This window comes from Gopherus evgoodei, unplaced genomic scaffold (genome assembly GCF_007399415.2).
Source record: "Gopherus evgoodei ecotype Sinaloan lineage unplaced genomic scaffold, rGopEvg1_v1.p scaffold_60_arrow_ctg1, whole genome shotgun sequence".
Taxonomy (NCBI): domain Eukaryota; kingdom Metazoa; phylum Chordata; order Testudines; family Testudinidae; genus Gopherus; species Gopherus evgoodei.
In genome coordinates, this window is record NW_022060081.1 from 683,041 (window position 1) to 705,762 (window position 22,722).

At 51.9% G+C, this 22,722-nt stretch overlaps 1 pseudogene; it reads right to left on the reverse strand.

Moving 5' to 3' along the window:
- The window catches only part of LOC115643461, a 591,865-nt pseudogene extending 570,233 nt beyond the window's left edge, over nucleotides 1–21,632 (reverse strand).
- Nucleotides 21,633–22,722: the final 1,090 nt, after the last annotated feature.

Here is a 22,722-nt window from a genome sequence, read left to right on the forward strand (position 1 = left end):
GAGAGACGCTTCGCCTGCACTAGCAGCATCGATAGGGGCACTCACCTGCATGGATTCTCTGATGTGCAGTACGCCAAGTGAAGGTGTTTCCGCACTCACAGGGTCTCTCTCCTGTGCGGACCCTCTCATGTCTAATGAGTGTTGAGCTCTGAGGGAAGCGTTTCCCGCACTCATAAGGAGGCGCTCTCCCGCGTGCGTGCTTTGATGCGTAACAAGAGTGGCGATCCGAGCGAAGCTTTTCCCGCACTCACGGCACTCGTAGGGTCTCTCCCCCGTATGGATTCTCTGATGCGTGATCAGGGATGAGCTCTGAGTGAAGCTTTTCCCGCACTCGCAGCATTCATAGGGGCGCTCTCCCGTGTGGGTTCTCTTGTGTCTAATTAGGACTGACAGCTGAGAGAAAGTTTTCCCGCACTCGCGGCATTCATAGGGGCGCTCTCCGGTGTGGATTCGTCCATGTGCAATCAGGTGTGAGCGCCGAGCGAAGGTTTTCCTGCACTCCCAGCATTCATAGGGTCTCTCCCCACTGTGGCTTCTCTTGTGGTCAAAAAGGCCTGAGCGGCTACTGAAGTTTTTCCCGCACTCGCATTCATAGGGTCTCTCTCCCGTGTGGATCCTCTGATGTGCAATGAGGGACGAACTCCGAGTGAAGCTTTTCCCGCACTCAGAGCATTCAGAGGGTCTCTCTCCTGTGTGGAGCCTCTGATGCGCAATGAGCCGTGAGCTCAGAGGGCAGGTTTTCCCACACTCATAGGGTCTCTCCGCCGTGTGGATTCTCTGCTGCTCTCTAAGGTGTGAGTGGCTGCTGAAACGTTTCCCAGACTCGGTGCACATGTTGGTTCTCTCTCCTGTCGGGTTTCTCTTTTGGGCTGTGGTTTCCTTCTGGTCCTTGGGAGTTTCCCAGTTATTAACGGATATACTCATCTTCTCCCCTGGCTGGTTTCCCTGCTCTCTGTCTGGCCTGTGCTGAATCTCACAGGCTGTTCCCTGCTCATGACTCCTGGACATATCCCCTTTGGAGCTGTGTGATAACCCCACGTATGGTCCCACCTGCTCAGCATCTTCCTGCTGAGGATTCTCCTCCTTGTTCTCACTCACCATCCCATCACCTGCTGAGAAAGAGAGAGAAACCTCAGAAACGGGGATGGGCAAGGCAAGGGCAAACCAAAATAAGTGCTAGTCAGACAGAAAAAAACCAGGATCCAAATCCCACCGAACTCTTTCCCACACAGGAAAGAAGTGGGGCATAAAATCTACTTCTACAGCCCATGGGAGGGGAGGTCAAGACAGGTTGGGTAGGAAGCCATGAGCAATATCTGCCATGAGGCTATGATAGCTGCTTGGAGCAGTCCAGAACTCAGAGAGCTCACAAGGGCCTTGCAGGGAATCCCAGCTCTTTCCTTGAGGCGCTCCCAGGTTTCATGATTCCTCACCTGTGTGGGCATCCCTCCAAATCTGTCTTTCCTCTGAGCCTTGGACATCTGGGACCCTTGGCTTTACCTCTCGATCCTGCTGGGAGATCATATCAGATTTGGGAACTGGAAACCCTGCTTAGAGAAAAGAAAACAAATGAGATCGGGGGAGTCACAATAAAATGTTCTATTCTTTTAACTCCAGACCATTTTAAAGCAGTAATATACTGGGGCCACCTCCCAGGGGCTCAAATATGTAGGACACTCTGCTTAATGAGGGATTTAACTATCCCCATTTCTGCTGCAAACACACACAGCCAGACAATCATCATCAAATGGTCCCCAAACACAGAGAAGGTAACGCCACGTCCTAGAAAGCGAAGTTTGCTGCCAGTGGGAAACCACCTGGAACTGCTTCTTACCGACAAAGCGAGGCCCAGAGACAATGAGTGAGTCACAGGGAAGCTGGGAACAGTAACTATGGGATGGCGGAGTTCACTGGAGGAATAGGAAGGAGGGAGGATGTCCCTGAGCATAGTATCTTAGCAGTGCTAGACATAAGGAAAGCACGTTGTGAGGAATTAGAGACTATTGCAACTCTGGTGTAATGGGAGGGAGGACGAAAATGCCCCATGGTGTGGAGAAGGCTGGGGAATCAGATGCTATCATTCAGGTGTAACAGACTCCAATTCCTCTAGAAAAAGAGAATATGAAGAATAGGAATTGGGCCACGTGACCCCAGGAGGGACTGATGCAAAGATCCCAAAGACATTGCCGTGAAGAAAGCTTGCAGCTGGTATAGATGGAGAGGGAAATCAAGACCTCCTGAGTCCCCAGAAGCTGCATTACCAACAGTGACAGAATGCACCCGTGTTCATACCCTGCACGTTATTGTAATAATCTTTGCACACAATATGCCTTGTAAGGTATAAATTGAAAACTAGTAACTTTCAGGTCAGTAATATCATGGTAAAATGTATGTAACAACATTATATGTAAAGTTATGAACTGAAGTGTTTCCCCAGACAAGTCTGTGGAGAAGGGAAACATGTTTCTCCAAGACAAATGAATGCCAGGCCAGCTCTCGACTGGGGCAAGAACAAACAGATCTGCATCTTAGCAAACGATATAGCAAACCTCCCCCCTACCAGACTCCATGTCTCCTAGACCTCACCTAGAAAGTGTTTTGTCTTGGGGTCATTTCCAGGAAGATGCATTTTCAAAGGGTGACAATGAATGGCAACCCCCTGAAGCTATCTCTCACCCTAGCTCCTTCCTCACACTGAAGATGACAAAAGAAACTGCTACTGGGCTTTGGGGGAGGGGTCCTGACCAGAAAGCATGAGGTAAGGTCATCACTCTTTTGGGGGGCAAGGCCAGCCTTACAGATGGGCATTGCAGTGACAGGGGGACCACTATGATCACACCCCCCAGCACACACACAGGAACAGCCGGCCCAAGACCTCTTTAACACCCCCTCCCCCCAGCATTGGACTCAAAGCTGGGGAGTGGCAGGGCTATGGGTGCTGCCCCTGAGGGCTCCTGCCATGTGCCGGGCTCAAACTGCTACTCCCAGCTGGCCTGGGGTGGGACGAGACTTCTTCCCCTGCATGGACCACTCCCTGGGCTGGGTCAGACCCGCCTCTGGGAACCTTCCCCAGCTGCAGAAAACTCTGCTGCTGCTGGGAACCCAGCTCTGAAGGCAGTGCCAGCGCCAGCAGCAGCACAGAAATGAGGGTGGCAATACCATGCCACCCCCTGACAATAGCCCTGCGATTCACCCAGGGCCCCATTTGCAATTGGGACACCCACAATTAACCATCATGAAATTCCAGATTTAAATATCTGAATCTAAGGAATGGAAGATGTTTAAAATCCTATGACCGTGAAACGGACCAAAATGGATCATGAGTTTGGCAGGGCCCTAATGATTGATGTTGACCTGGTTATTGGGATATTTGCCGTATGAATTCTTTGTTTTCGTTTAAAAGGCGGTAAAGAAAACGTATAGGAAGGGAAGGAGAATGACCCTTGGCAAACACTTCCATGTTGTTAAGAGTCAAGGTCCAAATTATTAGCTTTGAACTTCTCTACCTCCTGGGTCAAGCCAGCTTACAGACCTGGGTTAGACCCCCAAAGCCCTTGGACCTAGGAGATCGAAAGGTCTGGAGCGGTAGAAAAAGGGATTCGCTCTCAAAAGGAGCCTGCCTGTTCAGGTGGTTGTTTGGGAGAAAGAAACAGAAACACATGGAAGCTACAGGGGTGTCTGGAGAAGATGGACCTGCCTACCTGACCAACGGGATGCTGGGCATTTAGGTAAGACAGGCATGTTATGTCAAAATCCTTTTTTCTGCTTTCCTGTTTTCCTACTGCAAAATAAACACTACTTTGGTTTGCAGAAGGCTGGGCTGTCTCCGTGCACCACTGACACCAGACTGCCCAAAGTGCTGGTTAAGCATGGATGAAATACAGGGGATTAAGAGCAGGAGAACTGCAGTCTTCCACTACAGGAGAGGGAAAGGCCCGAGGCAGGTCACTTAGAGAGACCAGGAAAGGGACACAGCTAATCCTCTCACTCGCTATGCCACCCACTTCCCTCCCACCCACTGCTCTCAGCTCTCCCCACCTCCCGGGACTCCAGCACCCACTTCTTGTCTTCTCGCCTTCCCTCCTATTCCCCCAAATTCCTGCTCCCCCAAACACTTTCCACCACACCCTCCCACTGGAACAAGTGTTCCCTGGAGGCCGGAGAGTTGTGTGTCTGGGGTGGTTTAGACACCACAAATCCAGCATCTTGGGGGGGGAGGGGATGGGAGGGGTAGACTAGATGACTCTTGTGGTCCCTTCTAGCCCTGTGGTTCTAGGGTTCCCCTTTCCCCCCTCTCGAACACCCTCCTTTCCACTGCTTGGTGCCTCCCCATTATTATTATTTCTATAATTAATTTATTATTATGATTATTGTCGTGCCTAGCAACCCAAGCCAGGGACCAGGACCCCAGGGTGCGGGTAATTCTACAGACACAGAACAAAGAGACAGTCCCTGCCCCCCAAGGTGCCGACTGTCTAAGAATCAGACAAGAGACGTATGGATTCAGACAGATGGGGGAACACAAGATAAAAAAGGGAAGGAGGAGGATCCGGGGAACTACAGGCCAGTCAGCCTCTCCTCAGTCCCTGGAAAAATCATGGAGCAGGTCCTCAAGGAATCAATTCTGAAGCACTTAGAGGAGAGGAAAGTGATCAGGAACAGTCAGCTTGGGTTCACCAAGGGCGAGTCATGCCTGACTAACCTAATTGCCTTGTATGAGGAGAGATAACTGGGTCTGTGGCTGAGGGGAAAGCAGTGGCTGTGTTATTCCTTGACTTTAGCAAAGCTTTTGATATGGTCTCCCACAGTATTCTTGCCAGCAAGTTAAAGAAGTATGGGCTGGATGAATGGACTATAAGGTGGATAGAAAGGTGGCTAGATTGTCGGGCTCAGCAGTTAGTGATCAATGGCTCCATGCCTAGCTGGCAGCCAGTTTCAAGTGGAGTGCCCCAAGGGTCGGTCCTGGGGCCGGTTTTGTTCAATATCTTCATTAATGATCTGGAGGATGGCATGGATTGCACCCTCAGCAAGTCTGCAGATGACACTAAACTGGGAGGAGTGGTAGATACGCTGGAGGGTAGGGATAGGATACAGAGGAACCTAGACAAATTAGTGGATTAGGCCAAAAGAAACCTGATGAGGTTCAACAAGGACAAGTGCAGAATCCCGCACTTAGGACGGAAGAATCCCATTCACTGTTACAGACTAGGGACCGAATGGCTAGGAAGCAGTTCTGCAGAAAAGGACCTAGGGGTTACAGTGGATGAGAAGCTGGATATGAGTCAACAGTGTGCCCTTGTTGCCAAGAAGGCTAACGACATTTTGGGCTGTATAAGTAGGGGCATTCCCAGCAGATCGAGGGATGTGATCATTCCCCTCTACTCGACATTGGTGAGGCCTCATCTGGAGTACTGTGTCCAGTTTTGGGCCCCATGCTACAAGAAGGATTTGGAAAAATTGGAAAGAGTCCAGAGGAGGGCAACAAAAATGATTAGGGGGCTGGAGCACATGACTTATCAGAAGAGGCTGAGGCAACTGGGATTGTGTAGTCTGCAGAAGAGAAGAGTGAGGGGAGATTTGATAGCAGCTTTCAACTACCTGAAGGGGTGTCCCAAAGAGGATGGATCTGGACTGTTCTCAGTGGTAACAGATGACAGAACAAGAAGCAATGGTCTCAAATTGCAGTGGGGGAGGTCTCGGTTGGATATTAGGAAACACTATTTCACTAGGAAGGTGGTGAAGCACTGGAATGGGTTTCCTAGGGAGGTGGTGGAATCTCCTTCCTTAGAGGTTTTTAAGGTCAGGCTTGACAAAGCCCTGGCTGGGATGATTTAGTTGGGGATTGGTCCTGCTCTGAGCAGGGGTTGGACTAGATACCTCCTGAGGTCCCTTCCAACCCAGATATTCTATGATTCTGATTCTGTGAAACGCCCTGATTGGCAGTGGTCTCAGCATCTGAGCCATTGCCATGTATGAGATAATATGTAAGGGGAGGGTCAGGCCATGAAAGTGGAAAGAGGCAGGTGATGTTAGACGCAATAGAGATGGGGGAGCCAGTGGAGGGATTCAAAGACAGGGCAGCATCCTGGATTTACAGGGTGTTCGATGACCCAGGCTTTTATCTGGTCTCCCTCTCGGGACTGCCCTCTTTGAGATACGACTGCATCAGGGAGTGAGATGCCTTCGAGTCTGGGTCTACAGACCTGTGTAAGCGGGTCTCGCACTAGTGTATTAAAAATCACGGTGGAGACATTGCTTCGACTTTGCAGCTCAGCCTGGAGCCCAGCATCTCAAGCCCAGCCATCCCCTCAGTTTGAGAACCCATGCTACAAACCAATCCGCAATAACTGTGCAGATGGTTTTAGCGCATCAGTGGGAGTCTGGACCGACCCTGGCTACATACTAGGCTTAGCTTTTCCCCGAGGGCGAGCCCCACCGTTCCACTTCTCTGAGACTGGGTCTTCCAGCAGCAATGCCCCTTTTCTCACTGTGGTTTTTCAGTGACTCCAAACGAGTTCAGGCTCCCGGGAGAGATGTTCATGGGCTCCAACTTCCCTCTTCTCGGTGGGTGCTTGACTCCCTGGTGCCTCTGGCCCCATCCTCATCCCGTCCCTGTTGCACCCTTTCCCCAAAGTCCCCACCCCACCCCGCCTCTTCTCTGCCTCCTCCCTTGAGCACGCCGCATCCCCACTCCTGGAAAGTCCTAAGCGCCGCCAAACAACTGTTAGGTGGTGGGGAGGAAGCGCTGGGAGGGAGGGGGGGGGAAGCGGGGACATGGTGTACCCGGGGGGGAGAAGGAGGCGAGGAGGGGGGAGCTTGGCTGCTGGTGGGGGCGGAGCGCCCACTGATTTTTCCCTGTGGGTGCTCCAGCCCCGGAGTACCCACGGACTCGGCGCCTATGGAGACACTCGCTATTGAGGTGTGATGCAATTGGTTGGTATTTGCACCAACGCAAGACAGCCATTCCAAAACAAGCTGACGTTGACGAGGCACGGGATTTAAACAGCCGTACGTCAATCTGGTAAAGCAAATCTTAACTCCAAGTTCACACGGTTGGACTCATCTGCTCAGGTTTTCCAAAGCTGCTCAATTTCATCTCTGTCTCCCCATCCCATGTTGGCTCTCACTCATTACAAGTTAACGGCCAGTCACGGAGTCTTCCAGTGTTTCTACGGGGGGCTCCATTCATATGTGGACAGTTCTCAACAGTGTTTCCATGCCAACCAAGACAGGCCTATGTTACGCCAACGGCCATTACATTCCCTGTCCCAGAAGAGGAATTCACTCCTTCACATCACTGGGCAACAACGGAAAGTGAGAGGGGAAATTTAAAAAACCCCAACCCTACACAAATGCCCATAGGTAAAACAAGTCCCATAGGGCTAGGATAATTAATCATGAAAAGTATGGAAGTGTACAGCTGGAAAAGACCTCAGGGTGGCCTCTAATCCGCTCCACCCTCAATCTCAGACAAGCTAAAATACACCTAGCCCATCCCTCACAGGAGTTTGTCTAACTTGTTTTTAAAAACCTCCAATGACAGGAATTCTACAACTCCTGCTGGTGCCTGTTCCAATATTAATTTATCATTATAGTTGGAAAACTTTCCCTAGTATCGAACCTAAATGCCCCTTGCTGCAGATCAAGCCAACTACTTCTTGTCCCATCCTGGTGGACATGGAAAACTATGGACTCCCATCGTCTTTAAAATGACTCTGAATACATTGGAAAATGATTATCCAGTCTCCACACAGTCTTCTTTTCTAAAAACCTAACATCCTCCATTCTTTTACCCTTTCCTCCTCGGTGTCTATGGGGAATGAGGATGTTACTTACCTTCTGAACGGATCTGAGCAGGGGAAAACTGCATTTGTCAAAGTCAGTGAAAAGGACGCTGCAGTACTGAAACAGGAGAGGTGTGCCTGGGCAAGAGATCCTTAGGGACCGTACGCAGAATGAAAATGCAAGATGGGGACAGATGTGAGGACCAATAGCGACATCCATGTCAAAGACGTTTTCCCGTTTAGGGGCCTGAGTGACAAGGATGGTGGGGCTGTCAGCAGGGATCGGGAGAGGAGTGTCAGGATGGTGTGGGGAACACTTTAAGATCTCTGCTTTAGTCTTTTTATCTGTTCAGCCGGAGTGGATGGTTAGACACTCTAAGGAGATGTCACAGAGATAGGCTGAGATTTTAACATAGTAAGAAGGAGACGGTCCATCTGTGAGTCATCGGCATGGAGGTGGTTGTAGAATTTGTGTTTGTGGAGGAGGTTGCCCAGAGATAAGGTGCTGAAGGAAGACACACAGCAAGCCAGAGTGGGGATGACAGGAATCCTCCAGAGGACATGATGAAGGAGAGATTAGAGAGGTAGGAAGAGAATCAGGAGAAGATAAGAGAAAACAAGATTTCAAGAACAACATGGTCGGTGGGGTCGAAGGTGGCTGACAGGCCAAGGAGTAGGAGGACAGAGGACTGGTTCTCAGCTTCGTCTCGGGTGAAGTCGTTACAGACTTTGGCAAAACCAGTCTCAGGGAAATGCTCTAAATCTCTGCTTCCCTCAAACTTTCCCTTCGTACCCCTACCGGACCTTCCCCACTGCAACCCCTTCCTTCTCCTCCCACTGCCCCGTCTTTCTCACGCCCAAGTAACCCACTCCTTCCCCACCCTCACCACTGCTGGGCCCTCCACCCCTTCCCCCCCCCATTCCTGATCTCTCACTCCCCCAACCCACCCCGTTACTGCTTCCCAGGACCTCCTGTCCCTGACTCCCACCTTCCTCTTCCTTCCACTGGACCCAACCCTCTCTGATTCCATCTCCTCCTAATCCTCCGCACAGCCCTTCCCTTCCTGTCACTGCTCTCAGCCCTCCCCGCTTTGTGGCACCCTTACGAGCACCACCTCCCCGTCATCTTCTCCCACCACTCCCTGGACTCCTTCCTCCCAAGGACTCTTGAATAAGAACCTAACATTAGATGGTTCAACCTGACCGCTACATCCTGTATGCATTTGGGAAGTTATTAGAGGGGTGATTCAGCTCTGCTATCGTTAAGGTTCGGCAGGACTTTCCTGTTCAAAGGTCGTCTATTCTAATGGTGCTAACATCCATATTCCTATTCAGATTGCGCTGAAAGTTGGTGCTTGTCTCGGGGTTGCAGGGCAGGGTGAGTGGTCCAAAAAAGGGGTTATTTGACAAAGAGTTTCCTGAAGCACAGCTCCCCCCCATCACCACCACCCAAGAAGCTGATTACAAATCACCTTGTTCTTACAACATGTTCTCGCACAAAACTATACATCTAACTGATACCACCAACTGATCCAAGTCACTGGGTATTTAGCTCAGCGAATACACGGCAGCCACTGCCTTTTGCAGGGGAAGCAACATTGAAAAAGTTAAAAGCTGTGGAGTTTGGAAGTTCAGATCGGTGCCAGCCAAACAGAGGCGTCGAAGAGACTGAAACGCATGTGGATTAAGGCTCTGTTAACAGCCAGAGGTTTTCCATCAATGTGCTGCCACAGTAACTGGTCCTCTCAATTGGACATACTGTGGCCGTTCCACCTCAGCTACACCCATTCATTGGAGGTGGAGTCCAGCCACTGATTGCTTTCAGACCACGTGGGTTGTGCATTGGTCTTTCATTCTGCAGGAGTTCCTCTTCAGCCTTGTGCTGTGATACCAACCATTCGGAGTTACAAGAAATGCTTGACATTGCTCTAAAATGCAGACTCTGGCCTGGTCTGGACTTAGAAGTTTTGTGATCATAGCTCTGTTTGTTAGGGCTGCGAAAATACCCACATCCCTAACGAACACAGATATGGCAGCAGAATCTCTAGTGAGGACACAGTTATAGTGGGGGTAGGAGGAAGTTCATTTGTTTAAAACACAGAAATTAAATGATCATAAACAACTTGAATGCAGAGTTCAAGTTGCCCAGTTCTGCATGCGCCCTCCCAGCTGGAAGGTGGCTACATTTAAATCTCCGAAACACAGAAAACCAAGAGTTAAAGTTCACGCTATCCCTACTATGAAGCCTTAACTCTGCCCCCCAGCCCATACCCCTGGCATCACAGGTCAGATTCTTCAAATTTTGAGGCTCTCTGCCACCCTCTCAGACTGTGATGTAGCCTCACTTGATCATCGCATCTCCAGATAAGCCAACTCTGTGCAGAGTGAATTGAGGCCACGCCGTACAGTCCCAGGCTGATCTGCCCTGGGTGGGAACTGGAGTGCAAAGGCTACAGGGCAGTTTTCTGCTTTTGTTGCCGATAATTGGACTCTTGTCTGTTTGAGTGACCATGTCAGGAGTTTAACTGAGGTAAGAAAACTTTGTTGTTGTGGCTTTAGTCAATTCAGCATCAGCTGGTGGGGATGCTGACCCCCGGCAAAGGGGAGATAGGATTGAGGTCTATAAAATCATGACTAGTGTAGAGAGAGTAGATAAGGAAGTGTTATTTACTCCTCATAATGCAAGAACTAGCATTTCACCAAATGAAATTAATGGGCAGCAGGTTTAAAAGAAGCAAAAGGAAGTATTTCTTTGCACAGCGCACTGTTAATCTGTGGAACTCCTTGCCTGAGGATGTTGTGAAGGCCAAGACCATAACAGGGTTCAAAAAAGAACTAGATAAATTCATGGAGGACAGGTCTATCAACGGCTATTAGCCAGGATGGGCAGGGATGGTGTCTCTAACCTCTGTTTGCCAGAAGCGGGGAATGGATGACAGGAGATGGATCACTTGATGATTCCCTGTCCTGTTCATTCCCTCTGGGGCATCTGGCATTGGCCACTGTCAGAAAACAGGATCCTGGGCTGGATGGACCTTTGGTCTGACACAGTAGGGCCGTTCTTATGTTAGTGCAGTGTCTCTCAAACCGAGGTCTGTGGGCCCTGCTGTTTAGCAGCTGATCGTCCTTCATCCTTTATGCAGAGACAAGGAGGACTCTCTTGTGTCCGGACTGGGATGAAAGTTCTTGTCACTGATGTCTCCCTCTGTTTTATAGCACCACAGTAATAAGAAGTGGAAAAGTGATCATAGGAGGTGTTTTGCAGGATTCCCAACCTTCAAGGGTGACCAGGATTGTCACGGCAAAGCTCCTGCTGTGGCCCCCGCTCCAAAAGTTAACGCACCACCAAGGGGAGAGGCAGATTCTCCATCACTTCAAATCTTCAGGTCAAGGCGTGATGACTTTCTGGAGGATGATTTAGTGCGGCACAAGCTATTCAGCTCGATCCCATAGTAACTGGATGAGATTCTTTGGCTTCTTACACCTGAGGCCAGACTAGAGGAATTTATAATCCCTTCTTGCCATAAAACCTATGAATTTATAATCACTGTGAGGAAGGGAATATGTCACTGTCTGTGCTGTGTTCCAAAGACGGGACTCCCAGCGTTTATCCGCATGCCCCCCAGCGGTGTGCACTGGGTCAGCTGCAGCTGTAACCGGATGGTGGAGGGATTAGTTAGAGCAGCCTGGCAGAGCTGGGACTGTGACATGAACCTAGAGGAATCAAGTCTTCCCCATTTCCATGCTGCGGGTTGGGGGCTATGTCGCTAAAGGTGTGGAAGGGGGAGTTCTTGCCACAGATTTGTCAGTAATTTGGTGGCATTCATGAAACTGGTCTCCAGGGCTCAGTGAGGGGTAAGTGAAGGTGACGACTCATCCTCGGGGTGACGGTAAAGAGAGGGTAACATTTTACAGGTCTGAGGTGGTTCGTGCGAAGCAGACTCCGTGTTTGAGCGTAAGCAGCTTCTGTTTGCGACAATGGAACTAAACCCAAGTTTTGCCTTAGCAGAAAGGTGATGTTAGACTTTGTGCTGTGCTGCTCCTGGGCTCTGTTCCCGCAGTGTTGTGTAGCAGGGGAGGGCAGAGGGCTGGTGTGTGTGTCACTGGCATGTTGGGGTGTTGCTGAAACAGGGCAGAGTTAAGGTTACATTGTGGGGTGACGTGAACCTTAACTCTGCATTTCCCCTTCTAAGAACCCAGGGGACGGGAATCCTTACCCAGCGAGGTCACAGTCTCGTAGTTCTGCTGCATGACGTCCCTGTAGAGGGCTCTCTGAGTGGGGTCCAGCAGAGCCCACTCTTCCCTGGTGAAATACACAGCCACCTCCTCGAAGGTCACCGGCCCCTGAAAGAGCAAGAGCCCCCCACTAAGGATCTGCTGCCGCACCCACAACCCCACTCTTCGTGGTGCAGCAAGGCCAATTAATTAGAAGCTCTGGGAGGCCCAGAGTCCCACCCTCTTCGGAGCAGCCAGGAGGCATTGGGGTGAGGGGAGAAAGTGAAAGCCCTTCACCCCTCCCAGCATAGAGAGGGGACAGGGGTCCTCACACTCATCACTCACATACTAGCCAGATGCTGATACAGGGGATGGGACAGCTTCCTGGTGGGAATCAGAACACCCTCCCCATGGCTGCAGCTGGATGGGAGGGGATGGGGTGTCGCATTGGTGCCTCCTTATCTCCGCCTACTAGGTTCGTGCTCCAGCACTGAGAATCTGAGAGTTTTTCAAGGGCTTATTTTCTGTTCCACAACTAAGGAATGTCAACCATAACCCCTGGGGGTCTGTTCCTATAATCTAGTCCCCAAATAAAACAAATCCCAGCAGGTTTGTCACCTTCTGGCCCCCTCCCTTTCTCCAGCCTGTGGACTTCCTGCCCCACCTCCAGACTGAACCCCGCAGAAACTCCAAATGCCTCTGTGCTTGCTGCACTTCTCCCTCCAGCAGGAAAACACCAACAAACTCCCTCGTGGTCCCTACCTGAGCCGCCTTTTCCACAGCCATTTCCCCTCTCTTCCTCCTGGGAGGATGAGGCGATCTGGCCCCGAACGTGGGTGTTATTCTACAGCCTGTCGGGGTGAGAGGGAGAACAGGGGAGAGTTCAGAAGGGACCTTGCTGCAATTTAAGCCCATTGCTTCTTGGCCAGAGGTTAAGGAGAACAATTTTCCCCCCTCCTCCTACAAACAACTTTTTATGTATTTGGGATAGCTCAGTGGTTTGAGCATTGGCCTGCTAAACCCAGGGTTGTGAGTTCAGTCCTTGAGGGGGCCATTTGGGGAGCTGGGGTAAAAATCTGGGGATCAGTCCTGCTTTGAGCAGGGGGTTGGACTAGATGATCTCCTGAGGTCCCTTCCAACCCCGATATTCTATAATTCTATGTTCCCTCTCAGGCTTCTCTTCTATAGACCAAACAAATGCAATTTTTTCAATCTTCCCTCATAGATCTTGTTTTCTAGACCTTTCATCATTTTTGTTGCTCTTCTCTGGACTTTCTCCAATTTGTCCACATCTTTCCTGAAATGTGGCGCCCAGAACTGGATTCAGCGTGGAGAAGAGCGGAAGAATTCTATGATTCTGTGAGTTGGCTTCTGAAATCCCTTCAAGCTCTTTCCCATCTGATACTCCTTGATGAAACCTGGGAGTCTTGTCTTATAACAGCCTTCTTCAAAGTGATACAAGTTACGGAAGTGAGATCTTGGAAGAGTGTTGCCCTTTTCATAATGTAATAACAATACTGCCATGATAAATAGTAATTAATAATAAAGAGTGTGTAATAAGCATGTCATAAGAACACATTCTGTATTTCCAAGATCACTGCTTTTATAAGCTATACTCAGGTAAAGGAGAAAATCCCGGGAAATAGTCATTTTTAGGAGGGGGTTCATGAGACTTGATGTTTCAGTGAAAGGGGTTTGGGGGTTGTTAAAGTTTGGGAACCACTGCTCTAGGAGGCTGTAGCAGGGTGGACTCCTGCTCCGGGAGAGAAGGGGTTAAAACAGCCCTGGCAAGGGGCCCTAGCTGGAGCCAGAAGCCTGGGGTGATGGCCGGAGTGGCTGCAGCTGGGGGCCACACCCCAAACTGAGCCACAGGCTGTATAAGAAGGCCAGGGGAGGGAGAAGCAGACAGATTCTCTCTCTGACTGGAGAGGGAGACAGGCCTGGCTGCTTGGGAACTCACCCAGGGGGCCTAAAGGAAGGCAGGGCTGGGGGAAAAGCCTTAGGAGCTGGGAACTCCCCAGGCTGCAGGGCCTAATCCTAGGCCTCCTAGGTACTGGACTTGCAGAGGGGCAGCTGGAGGGTGGGTAAAGGCAGCCAGGCCAAACCCCTTTGCCTATGATGAGTGGCTGATACTGCAGTCTGCCCCAGGGCGTGGGAGCTAGACAATGACTGGGCAGTAGCCAGTACTGAGGCAAAGTGGGGATAGTGGGGTGGGGTTTCCCTGGGAGGGGGGAGACCCAGTTAAAGGGGCACCGGGGTCCAGGGAGGGGCTGAGGGCCAGCAGAGGACAGGTGGATCACTGGCTTGCAGAGGGTGCTCCATAGCTGGAATCGAGCTAATTCCCTGAGGGAACCAGCAGGAGGTGCTGCTGGGGTGAGTCCACACATTTACAGAGGCATTTGCAGAACACTTAAAATTTCCAGGAAATTAGCTTAATATTAGTTTAAAAATGTTCATCTCTTAACTTCTAAGGAGGACAATGCTTTGGTGGTAGGGCATAATCCATTGTAAATGTCCTGCACAATTTAATTGACACTGTTTTCTTCCACATGGAAATGAGAACTTTCTCCCATCAGTCACCACAATTGGTATAATCCCAAAACTAAACCCTGAAAATGTTATTAGAGAGGCTTCGTTATCCTGAACCTTACTTTCAGTTTGACTTATTCAAAAAATCTCCCCAGGCCTTGCTAATTAAACAGCAAAAATTAATGTTATATTAAAAAAAAAAAGAAATCCTGTTTAATTTTCCTACAATACCAGTTCAACAATCAAAAAAATCCTCCCCCAAAGGCGGCCCATAATTTTTTTGACTTGTGAGAAATTAACAAAATTGCTAATAGTTCAATCCTACAAAAAGAATTAAAAAAATATTCAAAAGTAATATCCAAACCCACCCTGAATTGTGTGTGTGTGAAAAAGAGAGCAAGAAAAAGGCATAACTACTTATGTAAATACTGTTTTCTAATGTTTAGTTCAACCTTAAAAAAGCTTGTGAAACCCAACAAATATCTGCTAAAACACGTAAAAATGCCGGGGGGGGGAGTCAATGATCCAAAAAAAGAGGAAGCTATTCTGGCTAAGTACATAAAGTGCAAACTCTAATTATTTAAACCCCCCGTCCAGTGTGTGAGAAATCTGTAGTTTTCTGGGAAGCTACAGTTACTGTGGGGAATTCATCCCAGCATATGCAAAAGATTACCAGACCTCTCCGTAAATTCCTACAAGTACATCAGGATTGGGACTGGGGGACCTGCACAAAAATCAGGCCATACAAAAATTAAAAACAAGATTAACTCAAACCCTTTGCTTAATTCACCCTCAAAAGGGCGGAAAAAACAAACAAACTTTGAAATGGCATGGACAGAACTTTGTGTAAGTGCTGAGTTGCATCAAAAAATAAACTCACCTCCCCCAAGCTGCTGCTTATGTAAACACACAAGTAAGTACTGTTAAAACACCCCTCAAACTATACAAGTACTAGTAACCATTTAAAGTCTACGACATTTCAGTTACATCACTAATGAAAATGTCGTTATTCAAGTCAACCACTATTCTTTCAAAATCGAAACAAAACTAAAAAAAAATCAAGACCTATAATCTAAACCAAAAATCTAAAAAATAAAAAAAGTAAATTGTCAAATGCCTAACTAACCTCCTAAATTCCAGCAATAAAATAAAAAAAAAGTGTTAAAAATAAACAGTTCTTAAAAGCAAAAAAATTAACCCGACTACATCGATGTCAGGACACTAATCTTAAGACAATAGTTAATGAAAATGTCATTATTTGTCTACAAAAGTTGCAATAATCATCTTATAAAGTTAATGTTTGTGTCAATATTACCTTTGCATATATAAATAGCTATTCCTTCCTTCCAACAGGAGCCAGCATTCTGGTGCAAACATAAAATCTCTAAAATTAAACTAAATTCTTTCACCAGCCAGTGTCCTGAAATGGTTGCTGTATTGTTAGCCTTAAAATTCGCTATAAAAACTAATGTTTCACTTTCGTATTTCGTACAAACTCAGACTACGTGAGGAGTAGTTGCCTGTTTTATCTCCATACCTGGCACACCAATAAATTCTAAAATGCTAAAAGAAAACAAAGCCGATACTTTAAACTAACTCAATTTGTTCAAAAATAAAATAAACGAACCATTTATTTAACAAATAGAAAAAAAACACCCATGCAAATAAACCAAACTGTCTAAACAATAATAAAACTAATACACTTGCCAAACAAACACTGCACTAAACTGTGTGGCAAGTGAAAATATTAACTCACGCTCAATCGTGACACCTTCAGCTAAAATAAATGCTTTTTAAGGGTTTATCAAAAGAAAACTAAAAGCAAAGCCTCTGTGAAAGAAAGGAAGACATTCTTTGTTTTAATATTAAATAGTACAAAAGTTTATCAACACATTTACCCTTTAAGCATTGAAAAATTAATACAGCAGACCACCGCTGGGAAAAGCATGAGAAACCCAGACATATACTATAGCAGCTCCCTTATCACTCCCAGTTAGACCACGTACAGCACAGTGCTCACTTCCCCTTCGTGTCCCGTCTGTACCCACGGTCAGAGCCCTATTTCTCATTCAAGGTCAGTCTATGCAGGATACAGCTGGGCTCCACCTAAGACTTCGCTGCCCCCCACCCTCCGGTGGCCATCTTCAGTCACCCATTAAAAGCTGCCGAGCAGGGGTCATTCTTGTCTCACCCTCTCTCATACCTTTCAGGTGGTTGTTCCTTGCTGCCCCTACTGGAAACACCCCCCGAGATCCGGATTCGCTCTGAATCCCTGTCTGACATCCCAGCTGGAGCGAATCAGCCACGGGGCGCACCCGGCTTCACATCGTTCCCCCATTTCCAGCTGCACACCGGGGCCGGAGGCAGCGCTCCCCTGTCGCTAACATGGGGATGGGGCTGAAATCTCCCCACAGCCCATCAGAGACAGTACCTGTGTCGCTCCCCAGCTCCAGTCGCAGCGTCTCTAGGGGAAGGAGAGGAGGGAGAGGTGAGGATTCAGGCCCTCGCGTTCAGGGGAGGTTCCCCTCGGTTATTAATGGAACTGCTGCAGACAGAGCCAGCCCCGCAGGGCTGCTCCATGGGGAAGGGTGACCCGCTGAGCTGGGCTGTGAGATGGAGCCGGGGTCAGTGACATCACTCGAGCCCCCGACTCCTCCCCAGGGCCAGGGTCGCTGTACCCAGAGGAGACACCCCCAGACTCCCACTCACCTTTGAATCCCAGCAGCACCTGCTGCAGGCGGGCGCTTTGCAGGGAGAAATTGCCCAGTCTCTTCTCCAGCTCTGCAAACCCCGTCTCCGGCCTCTGAAACGCCCCATCCTCCCTGCTGGGGAAAGGAGGAGGGGTGAGAGATGGGCCTGATCCCCACACCAGCAATTAGATACTGTTATTTATTAAGTCCTTGATTGTCATGATCGGTATCACTCAGTGTGGGAAAATAGCCACCTCCTGTACCTGCCAGAGCGCCTGCTATTTCTACCTTTCATTCCCTTCCCTTTCCCACCCTCCTTTCTGCATTTCTCGCTGTCTTTGTGTCTCTCCTCTGTTCTTCCCTCCTGATGGGAACTTCCTTTTCCCACTCCTCCCACCAGGGCCCCACTCCCCCCCCCACCCCATTCCCCAGTGACCAGCCAAGAAACAGTGAACATTGACATTAAAGTGTCGTTATTTCAGCGGCTCCTCCAATGAGATGAACGGAGGACAGAGCAGTTCACGCCCATCTGAACCACAGCTCCCGGCCACTGGCAGACACAGAGAGATGACAGGTTTCAGGGTGGCAGCCGTGTTAGTCTGTATCAGCATAAAGAACGAGGCATCCTTGTGGCACCTTAGAGACTAACAAATTTATTGGAGCATAAGCTTTCGTGGGCTTCCACTGCGTGCATCTGATGAAGTGGGTTTTAGCCCATGAGAACTTATGCCCAAATAAATTTGTTAGTCTCTAAGGTGCCACAATACTCCTGTTCTTTTTAGAAAGACAGCAGTGTCCCCCTCTGCATTTGGGAGGGTTTCTTTGTAACCAGGAGGGATAGAAACTGGAAAGGTGAGATTCTGCACACTGAGACTACACGGTGCTGCCACACAAATACAACAGACAGGCCGGGTCTGGCCCACAGGCCATTTGTCGGCCAGCTCTGGTGGGACCTCACTAGCTGCCAGAGAGACAGCCACAAGGAGAGACGTGATCCCAGCCAGCGTATCACATTGCAAGGGTGCTGGAAATGCAATATTCAGTGCCGTTTCCAAGCCTCACTGAGCATGGGGGGGAGTGAAATGGAGCTGAGGACTCACCTGCTCCCAGTGCTCCCGGCACCCTGGAGAGGGAGAGAAAGGAGAGGCTGTCAGGGGGGGCATCACAGGCTGGGGAGGCCTCCTGCTAGGCAGGGCGTCCACCATCTGAGTTGCGAGTGTTTGGGGAATTTCAGACAACCGGGTTCATGTTCAGAGAGTAGCTGCCGTCCCCCTCCCGGTCCCCCCAGCAGGGCAGTTTGTTGTCACTGGCCCCAGAGGTCCTGGCTGGGAGGACACCACTGGAGAAAGTTCCTGCCCAGGCACTTTACAGGCAGAAAATGTTCCTCTGTCTTGAGAATCAAATTCCCCCAGGGCTGAGAGCCCCACAAGCCCCCTGACCCCGGTAACCCATTAACCTGGTGGGAGTGGGGGTCTCTGCATCGGAGAGGGGATTTCACCCTCCAAGTGCAAACGCAGAGACACACTGACAGAGCAGGAGAGAAGGTCTTGGGGTTGCAGCACCCAGGACTCCTGGGTCCCAACCCTGGTGCTGCCACAGACCCCCTGTGTGACCTTGGACAGGGCACTGCCTCACTTTACCCCCTTGCCCCATAGGGATAACACCCCCGGCCCCGCTTTGTAAAGCGCTTTGGGATCCGGGGCTGAGACGCTCGCATAGAAATGCTGCATCGGATCGTTGCAAGGACAGTCTGACCTGCAGGGACTGGCTCGGTGGCCACTGCCCCTCGTCTCCTCCACTGTCCCGGAGCAGGGAAATCTCCTGGGACAGGCTGCAGCCGCCCTCCTCCCTTCTCTGGACAATGGCTCTCTCCAGCTCCTCCAGCCGGGCCAGCAGCCGCTGCTCCTGCTCCTCCAGAAACCCTCGCAGCTCCCGCCACTCCCAGCCGATCTGCCGCCTCTCGGCAGCCCCCTGCTCCTGCAGCCACAGGGCGAGGGCGGGTGGGCACCGGGGAGACCCGGAAAGGCACCTCCCGGGTGCGGGATTTATTTACCACTGCAGGGACCTCCTGTGCGGGGGGACGTGGAGGGATCAGGGCCGGGGTGAGCTGGACACGGCTCACGGGGGGAGATTGTTCTCCCCAAAATCTCATCAACTTGCACCGAGCCAAACCCTCCATCTCTGCAGCCCCCAGTCCATCTCCTTCCCCCCCATCCCCCTGGTCACTGCGACGTCCAGCCAGCCCGTGGGCAGGGGCTCTGGGCTCACACAGCCGGACCCTCTCCTGCCTGGCAGTCCCCTGTCCGCTAAGAGCATCGCACCCCCCCCATGTCGGACCCTCTCCTGCCCAGCAGCCTCCTGCCCCCTGACCATCGCGCCCCTGCCCCATGTTGGACCATCTCCCCCCCAGCAGCCCCCTGCCCCCTAAGGGCATCGCCACCCTTCCCGTGTCAGACCCTCTCCTGCCAACCAGCCTCCTGCCCCATAAGGGCATCACGCCACCCCCGTGTCGGACCCTCTCCTGCCCAGCAGCCTCCTGCCCCCTAAGGGCATCGCATCCCCCATGTCAGACCCTCTCCCGCCCAACAGCCCCCTGCCCCCTAAGGGCATCACCCCCCCCGTGTCAGATCCTCTCTTGCCCAGCAGCCTCCTGCCCCCTAAGGGCATCGCACCCTCCCCGTGTTGGACCCTCTCCTGCCCAGCAGCCCCCTGCCCCCTAAGGGCAGGCATCGCCACCCTTCCCGTGTCAGACCCTCTCCTGCCAAGCAGCCTCCTGCCCCATAAGGGCATCACGCCACCCCCATGTCGGACCCTCTCCTGCCCAGCAGCCTCCTGCCCCCTAAGGGCATCGCACCCCCCATGTCAGACCCTCTCCCGCCCAGCAGCCCCCTGCCCCCTAAGGGCATCACCCCCCCCGTGTCAGACCCTCTCTTGCCCGGCAGCCTCCTGCCCCCTAAGGGCATCGCACCCTCCCCGTGTTGGACCCTCTCCTGCCCAGCAGCCCCCTGCCCCCTAAGGGCATCGCGCCCCCCATGTCCGACTCTCTTCCGCCCAGCAGCCTCCTGCCCCCTAAGGGCATCGCGCCCCCCCCATGTCGGACCCTGCCTCTCCCTGGGCTCCCGGAGGGTGAGTCCTCAGCTGAGGCCGGCAGGCCGGGCCCTGCATTCACCAGCACTCGGGGCTCTGGGACCCCTGGCAAACCTGAGGGGTGGGGGGCTCTGGGCACCTACCAGCAGCTCCTCACTTCGCCGCCGCTCCTCGGCTTCGGCGGCTTCTCCCTGGGCTCGTAGGGGGGCCGGATGCTTTGCTGGGGGGTCCTGGAAGAAGCAGGGGAGGGGGCTACAAACCGCTGCAAACCAACCCCAGCTGCCAGATTTCAGGGCCCCCTTTGCCCTGCAGATGCCCGAGCAGAGTCCCTGGGACGCAGGGGGACGTTTTCCCCCCAGGCCTCATTCAGCCTCAGCCAGAAAGCTCTGAGGGGCTGGGGAAAGAGGGCCCAGGTCCCCCAGAGAAAACCCAGGACCCCATGGAGCAGTGACTGGGGTGCAGCCTCCAGCCCCCAATGTCCCCTGCGCCCACCCATCTCCCAAGCAACCAGCTTCAGACACTGCCCCAGTTTCCCAGCTCCAACACCCCCACACCCAGATCTGAACAAATACCCTCCAAATCAAATACCCCCAAATTCCCCACTCTGCCCCCCCACTGACACCCCCAAACCCCAGCTCTGCCCCAGACACCCCCAAACCTCCAGCTCTGCCCTCCAGATACCCCAAACTCCCAGTTTTGCCCCCCACTGACACCCCCAAACTCCCCACTCTGCCCCCCACTGACACCCCCAAACCCCAGCTCTGCCCCAGACACCCCCAAACCTCCAGCTCTGCCCTCCAGATACCCCAAACTCCCAGTTTTGCCCCCCACTGACACCCCCAAACTCCCCACTCTGCCCCCCACTGATGCTCCCAAACTCCCCACTCTGCCCCCCCACTGACATCCCCAAACTCCCCGTTCTGCTCCCCGATGCCTCCAAAGCCCCAGCTCCACCCCCACCACTGACACCCCCAAACTCCCAGCTGTACCCCCACCCTGACCGCAAACCCCCAGCTCTTCCCCACCACAGACATCCCCCAGCTCCGCCCCCCACTGACACCCCCACACTCCCCCCTCTCCCTCCACTGAAACCCCCAGCTCCAAACAGCCCCCAATCCCCAGCACCAGCCCGGCTCTGACCCCCCAGACTTCCCCCCCGCTGCCCCACTCCCGGGCCCCGCCTGGGCTCCGAGCTCTGCAGCCAAGCCGCGCTCCGGGCCCCCCCCCCCGTGTTCGCCCCACGCGTGTCCGCGCCCCCCGGACCCACCGCGCTGCCCCGCGGGCTGCAGGGCCGGAGCAGCCCCCGCGCTGCGCCCCCGGGCCCGGCCATGGCCCCGCTGCCGTCACACCGGCACAAAGGGGCGGCCAGGAAGAGGCGGCTCCTCCCCGGGCCTGGCCCTGCCTCCCGGGCCCCACGCAGGGGGGTTAGGACACGCGGGAAACCCAGCTGCAGAAGAGGGGCAGGTGTCCGCTGGGGGTGGTTTACAATTCGGGGGGCAGCGCAGATGGGGGAGACAGAGCTGGGGGGCTGGACAGCAAGTGTGAAAAACCCCCGGATAGGGGGTAATCGGTGCCTGGGTGAGACAAAGCCCCAAATGTCGGGACTGTCCCTATAAAATCAGGGCGTCCGGTCACCCTAAGCCAGAGAGGAGTCCTAGATCGGGCTTTTCTGGCTGCCCTCGGAGGGGGGGCTGTGACCCCAGCAGGTAGCCCCCCAGGTAAAGGTTCAGCGCCTTTTGCTAGCCGGGAAAGTTCCCCAAAAGAGCGGGACCGCTGGACTATACATCAGGGGTTCTCAAACTGGGGGTTGGGACCTCTCGGGGGGTCACGAGGTTATTACATGGGGGATTGCGAGCTGTCAGCCTCCACCCCGAACCCTGCTTTGCCACCAGCATTTATAATGGAGTGAAATATATTTAAAAGTGTTTTTAATTTATAAGGGGGGGGTCGCACTCAGAGGCTTCCTACGCGACAGGAGGTCACCAGGACAAAAGTTTGAGACCCACTGCGAAATGGAAGTACAATATTTATATTCCAGTGGATTTATTTTATACTTGTATGATCGAGACGAGAAAGTCAGCGATTTCTCAGTAATTGCATGTGGTGACACTAGGGTGACCAGACAGCAAATGTCAAAAATCGAGACGGGGTGGGGGGTAATAGGAGCCCATATAAAAAAAAGACCCAAAAATTGGAACTGTCCCCTAAAAATCGGGACTATCCCTATAAAATCAGGACATCTAGGTGACACTTTTGTAGGTTTTATGTCGGATTTTGCAAGCCAGATGTTTTTAAGTGAGGTGAGACTTGGCGGTACGTAAGACCAATCAGCCTCCTGAACGGGGCCCGGCCGTCTGGCAACGGCTGAGACCCATGACTCTGCAATGTGGCCATAATACGTAGTGTACACGTTTCCA